We start from the raw sequence: 6727 nt of genomic DNA, 5'->3' as shown, positions 1-6727 counted from the left end.
TTCACCGTCATCAACAAGCCAACCATCTACAACGTCATCCTTGGAACCCCGTCGCTTCATAAGATGAACGCAGTCCCGTCGACATATCACCAGTGCGTCAAATTTCCAACCCCAAAAGGCGTGTATACATTACGCGGTAAGTTACCGCCGGTAACCATCAAAGCGCGAGGCATGTTTCCTGATTGAACATAAGATTCGCACAGCAAAAAAGTTATAGCAACCAAATCGGCCACGACAGCTCATCACTGACCAACGGAAAGCCGACTCCGATCCAGCAAGATATCACCGCAACAGAAGAAGTGAACCTCGATGAGACGGATACGAAGCGATATGTAAATACTGGAACGGAGATAACTCCAGTCATGCGCGACAAACCAATACTAAAACCAACATCGCAACGTTCGCTTGGACAGTGGCCGATATGAGAGGGATCGATCCAACCGTTACAACTCACAAACTCAACGCTGACCCAACATACAAGCCGATCAAGCAGAAACGACGCAAGCTAGGTCCTGAGAGATTGCCAGCGGTAAACGACGAAGGTGAAAAACTCCTCGGCGCAGGATCCATTATAGAAGTAAAATATCATGAATGGCTAGCTAACACGGTGGTCGTCAAAAAGAAGAACGGGAAATGGCGAGTTTGTGTAGATTTTACCGACCTTAATAAAGCCTGCCCAAAAGACAGCTTCTCATTACCACCGATCGACCAGCTTATCGAAGCGACTGCGGGCAACGAGCTCTTGACCTTTATGGATGCCTTACCGGGGTATAATCAAACCCTAATACACAAGGACAGCCAGGAAAAGACGTCGTTCATCACCGATAGAGGAATCTATTGCAAATCGGTCATGCCCTTCGGCTTGAAGAATGCAGGAGCAACTTACCAGCGACTAGTCAACAAGATGTTCGCCGAGCAACTCGGAAAAACCATGGAAGTATACATAGATGACATGCTCGTCAATTCACATCGTGTCGGCGAGCACATCACTCATCTCCAGCAGTGCTTTGATACTCTAAATAAGTATGGGATGAAGCTAAATCAGGCCAAATGCACCTTCGCAATCAAGTCGGGAGAGTTTCTTGGCTATTTGATAACTCGGCGAGGCATTGAAGCAAATACAAAGCAAATTAAGGTGATCATTGACCTACCATCGCCACGGAATGCCAGAGAGATACAGTGACTGACCGGAAAAATCGCCGCCCTAAAAAGTTTTATATCCAGGTCGACGGAAAAGTGCCTGCCATTTTACCAACTCCTCAAGACCAAAGGTAAGTTTGAGTGGAACGAGGCTTGCCACGACGCGATCAGCAAATTGAAGAGCTACTTGTCAACGCTCCCGGTGCTTGCACAGCCGGAACTAGGTGAAATCTTGTCACTTTACATCACGGTTTCCGCATCAGCGGTCAGTGGAGAACAACGTCATATCTTCTATATAAGCAAGTCCCTTGACGACGCCGAAACTCGTTACCCGACAGTCGAGAAAGTTGCCCTGGCAGTCGTCACGTCGGCGAGAAAACTACGTCCGTACTTCCAGTCGCACACCATCGCCGTCCTGTCCAATCAGCCCTTTGGATCTATATTGCACAGTCCAAATCAATCCAGACGATTCACGAAATGGGCAATCGAGCTCAGCGAATATGATATTGAATTTCGCACCCGCCCAGGCGCTAAGTCCCAAGTGTTGGCCGAATCCATAGTACCTACCACCGGCTCTGAATCCACTTCAAGCTCAAAATACCTGATGCCTTTCTCCCATGCCAGACACAAACCATAGTACACACCGCAGAGCTATGCAAACAGTGCCGAGCATCCCCTATGTTGAGGAACAATACCATTTCCTTGTATTTGTATAAATAACGATAACAAGATAGTCAAAGCTATCGTAAGCATCACCAATATACTTTGCATATCTCAGCTTGTTGTTTAATGTTTGTATAGTTTGTTTCTCATCCGAGAAACAATAGTTTTTCCATAGTATAAATAAGGGAAAAACCCTCCAAATAGTTTTTTTTGGCAAGAAAACTCTCCACATCAAATTAATGCAAGTCAATACTACAATCTCAAAAGTCACCCGCAATATAACCCTTCGCTGTATTGACGACGTTGCAATTTAAAAATCTTGCTGTTTTGTAAAAAAAAATGGCAAAGCATTGAAATTTTATAAATTCTTCGCCCTTCCCCGTTGTCTTCTTCTCCCTTCCTCATCTTCTTCTTCCTTCGATTCCTCCTCAACATAATCAAGAACTCCGGTCAAGGAGCTCGAATTTTCAGAGTTCTCTATAACTGTGAATAGGAATTAAATTTGGAAAGAAAAAAACTATGAGCATGGATCGAATTGATCCCTTTTAAGCAAATTCATTGGTATATATAGTCATAATCAAGCCCTAAAATCAACCAAACAAGAATCCAAATATTAGATCAAATAACAAAAACGACATTCTTGTTCAGAATTAACTTCTAGAAAGGGACATCACAATTATTGGCGAGAGAGATATGGACACGATGAGCACACGAGCTTCTCCTCAGATCTCTACGCAGCATCGTTCTTAGGCCGAAAACTGCGTATATAGGCATATGGCTTAGGCAATTCACCACTGCATAACCCTAATTGGCGATGGAGATTGTAAATGCGGCAAGGAACCTCCGCAACTGTCATCTCTGGTACTCGGGGTTGCATAAGTTGTGAAAGTCACAATTTGGGCCTAAGGTATATACACAAACTCGATTTTGTGATTTGGGTATTCGATTTTAAGCTTGAAGGTTCAGTTTTAAAAATAAATTGATCTCAATCTCTCGAATTTGGAGTAGGGGCTTAGGTTTTGAGATTAGAAATTTCGTTTGTTGCATATATATATAATCAAAGGAAGAAGACAAGCAAATATTCGAGCTCCTTGATCGGAGTTCTTAGATCAGTCTCTGTTCTTGGGTTTACGCTGTTAGTGCCATTGATTATGTTGAAGAGGTATCAAAAGAAGAAGAAGAAGAGGAAGGGAGAAGAAGAAAACCGGGAAGGGAGAAAAGATTTTTTTCTCCATTAATTTTTATTAAAAATTTATAAAATTTCAATGCTTTGCCATTTTTTGTTTACAAAACAGCAAGATATTTGAATTGCCACGTCGTCAATACAGCTAAGGGTTATATTGCGGGTGATTTTTGAGATTGTAGTATTGACTTGCATTAATTTGATGTGGAGGGTTTTCTTGCAAAAAAAAACTATTTGGAGGGTTTTTTGCACAAAACCCTATAGATAACTGCTTTTTTTTTTTACTCTTTTTTTATTTCTTTTTAAAATAGGCAATCTATGTTTATTCACTACATATAACTATATGATATAAGTGCATGCTTAAAATAGTTATACCCAGATTGATTATTTTGTTATAAAAAATCAGTTACACAAAATTTTACAATAATGAAAATAACTCTACTGTTTAATTAATATCTATATTATTAAAAGGGGAGCATTCTTCACTATGTAGGCTTAAAGTTGGAGATTATTACATGAAATACCATTATAATGAGAACAAAAAAAACAGATGAAAGGATAGATTTGTATTAAAAAAAAGTGAAAGGACGCGGATCTACGTAACCGGATCCGAATTTGATGGGTCTTAAAAAGATTCGCAAACACACAAGGGAAAACTCGCTTAATACAAGGGAAGCATTTAATCATATACTACCGCCGCGTCCTCTATATTCTAATATTACTTGTTCATATGGATCATGATCCAAACGTGTTGGGCTTTTTTATAGTGCAAATCGGCCCATCTTTATATTACGTGTCCTTAGTTTTGGTCCAAAGTTTTCCACCTTTCCTACGTGTTTTATTGGAACGAACGAACAGATATTGATTACCTGAAATTTTGTCAATCAATGACTCACACATAAACTAAGGGGGTGTTATTGGATTGTGGTTTTTAAAGGAGTTTGATGTATTTAAGAATCAGGTGTTATTTAATTGGGTATTTTTAAAAATCCATTAAAATCTAGTGTTATTCAATATCTACTGGATTTTGTGTGATTTTGGATTTCAAGGTACTTTGCTTCTAAAATATGAACAAACACAATACCACACTTTTCTCAATCATTTCATTTTCTTCTCCTCTCTTTAGATGGATCTCTAGCCTTTGATATATTATTGTTTGATTTTTTTTCTCAATCCTTTTATATAATCACACTTATTCATCAGATATGTATTATTTTTGAGAATTTTTTATTTTGTGTTCTTTAACTTTTTTTTCTGGGTTCATGATCTATAAATTTTTTTTTTGGTTTATGATATAATCACACTTTTTTTTTTCTGGGTTCAATCTCTGTTTCTTCCTTCTCAAACCCTTTGTATATAATCAGATCTGTGTTTTTTTGTATTCTTTAATTTTTTTTTTCTGGGTTCATGACATCTGGGTTCTTTAATTACACCAAAAATCTGGATTGAAAACAAATACAGTTTAATTCAAGTTTTCTATGACATGTATAAAAGTCTGGGTGTTATTAATTTAATATAACTTTGGTGTATAACACAGTTTATGGATATATATATATTTTTTTTTCTAACAATAACTTTTTAAAAAATCCATAACAATCACCAAAAATACATTATCAATGACTTTCAAATCCAACTTATATGCATTATAAAGTCAACACAAATGCATTAGACTTTTAAATCCACTAATGTCCTCGGTTAATTAAAATCGCTTAAAATCCTCAATCCAATAACACCCCTTAAATGAATTTTGAGAGGACTAAATTTGGTCAAATACGGAATGTCAAAGATCCAGTCAACTAAACATATCAATTCACCTAATTAGTTCGCATCTAATTATATGTCAACTTTCCAAATTCAATGATTATTATAACGATTATGCATAACCCGATCTTAGAAAATATTGGATCCATCTCACATGTTTAATATTCCTCAATCAGTAGTGAAATTACGCAAATTTGGGAGTAATTCCACGTTTACGGAATATTAAAAATGGCAAAATTTAGTCTACTTACCTATTTTTCCTATCAAGGTCTACGACTATAAAAACCATACAACGTAATGTAATTGTTACTCAAATCAAAAACAGAAAACAGCGTAAATTGCAATACTACCACAAAAAAAACAAATGGCTGCTAACAATGTTTTCACAAGTCTTGCTGACATTAAGCCCTTCAAGACGACTTGGAAGATCCAAGTCAAGATTGTCATACTCGCTGATGTTGATGTAAGTATATTACAAAGATACTACTCATTCTATTTATTTATGTTTACAAAACATATAATAACTGATTATGTTTCCTTTTAATAGGGAACTCTGATCCATGCAACTATAAAGAAAAACCAGATTAACAAGTTTTTCCGTATGATTGTTGCGGGAGAGTGGAGAATCATCGAGAATTTCCAGCTGACTAAATCCATGGGAAAGTACAGGGCAACAAATCATGCATTTAAGATGTCCCTAACAAACAACACAATCATTAGCCGTTCTCCTTCACTATCAGATGATTGGTATTTGGATCTGAAAAGTTTTGAAACAATCACTGCTGATGAAGGGCTTAGTGAGAACATCTTGATCGGTATGTACTTTGTAGATTACTTTTAACATCTATACTATTAAAAGGGAAGCATTTTTAATAAGTGGACATAGATTAACAATTAAAATAACTGCTTCGTTTAATTTTTTTGTTTTTCGTTGTAGATGTTGTTGGACAGGTCGTTAACATTGGTGCTATGGTAACTCATGACGTCAATGGGAAAATGTCCAAGCGCCTTGATGTTGTTTTGAGAGACACTAGGTGATCCTATATTACTGAAATTTATCTACGTATAATATATTTTAACGACAAAATAATGATGTATACAGTCATAAATACGGTTCTAACTTACACAAACCTTTTTAACAGTGACAACAGGTTGCCGTGTACCTTATGGGGAAGATTTGCGGATACCATGTGGTCTGCGTGTGAACAAGCTGGGAACCAAATTGTTACTTGCTTGCTCCGTCTTGCAAAGATCAACACGTTTAATGGTGATATTGCGAAACTACATGTTAACTGTCCTGTACAAGTAGGGGATAATATTTTAACAAGCTTAAAATTATTTCTACAGGTGTCAAATCCATATCCAATGCATATGATATGTCTTTGCTAATCATCAATGCTGATTATCCCCATGTGCAAGATTTTATTGCCGGGTATGTTTCAATAAAAGGGGATAGAAGAATGAAATCAGAGATTGTTTTATAAAAGTGAGTTGTAAAGAACATATGTAAGAAGAATCAGATACATGATGTAATCTATTATACATATATGAAGGAAAATTAAACTATTTACAATCCTATTTGACAAAATAACAACAACTTTTTTTTCTTTTTATGACAATAAATATTCGCGCATTGAAACAAAAATTGAAAACAAATTTAACTAAATCTCTGAAATAATTATGTACGAACATGAAAGTATCCACATATAAACAAAGAATATTACCCAAAATCTTTTGACAAATGAATGAAAGTTCAATAAGAAAATTCGGATCTTACCTTACAAATTAAATGTTTGTTGTTCACATACAAATCTCTTCTTTCCTAATCTATATTGTTTCCGGAAATCTCTGCTTAGCTAGGAGGTGGGTTCAATGATAAACACGATTGATTGACAGATTTGGGTAGGAAGAGAGTAATACCGATCAGTCGGTTTCTTCAATAAAAATTGTAGCTGTTCATCTTCTCTTTTTTTCCTTATT

The 6727-nt window shown here is 36.4% G+C and overlaps 1 long non-coding RNA gene across 5 annotated transcripts; it reads right to left on the bottom strand.

The window, feature by feature from the left end:
* Positions 1-1881: 1881 nt before the first annotated feature.
* On the bottom strand, positions 1882-6727 carry LOC104710985 (uncharacterized). Of its 5 annotated transcripts, none has more exons than XR_015565620.1 (3): positions 6525-6705; positions 5911-6044; positions 1882-2286 (listed from the first exon to the last, which is right to left on the bottom strand). It is a non-coding gene; the product is annotated as an uncharacterized LOC104710985 (long non-coding RNA). The 5 variants fall into 5 exon arrangements; XR_015565621.1 differs by lacking the exon at positions 1882-2286 and adding an exon at positions 5128-5504 and having other exon boundaries at positions 5911-6039; positions 6525-6727; XR_015565619.1 differs by lacking the exon at positions 1882-2286 and adding an exon at positions 5128-5444 and having other exon boundaries at positions 6525-6701.

Source organism: Camelina sativa, chromosome 9, assembly GCF_030686135.1.
Source record: "Camelina sativa cultivar CO46 ecotype springtype chromosome 9, ASM3068613v1".
Classification (NCBI taxonomy): Eukaryota; Viridiplantae; Streptophyta; class Magnoliopsida; order Brassicales; family Brassicaceae; genus Camelina; species Camelina sativa.
Note: the sequence above shows the minus strand (reverse complement) of the source record. Positions and strands in the feature narration are given on the sequence as shown.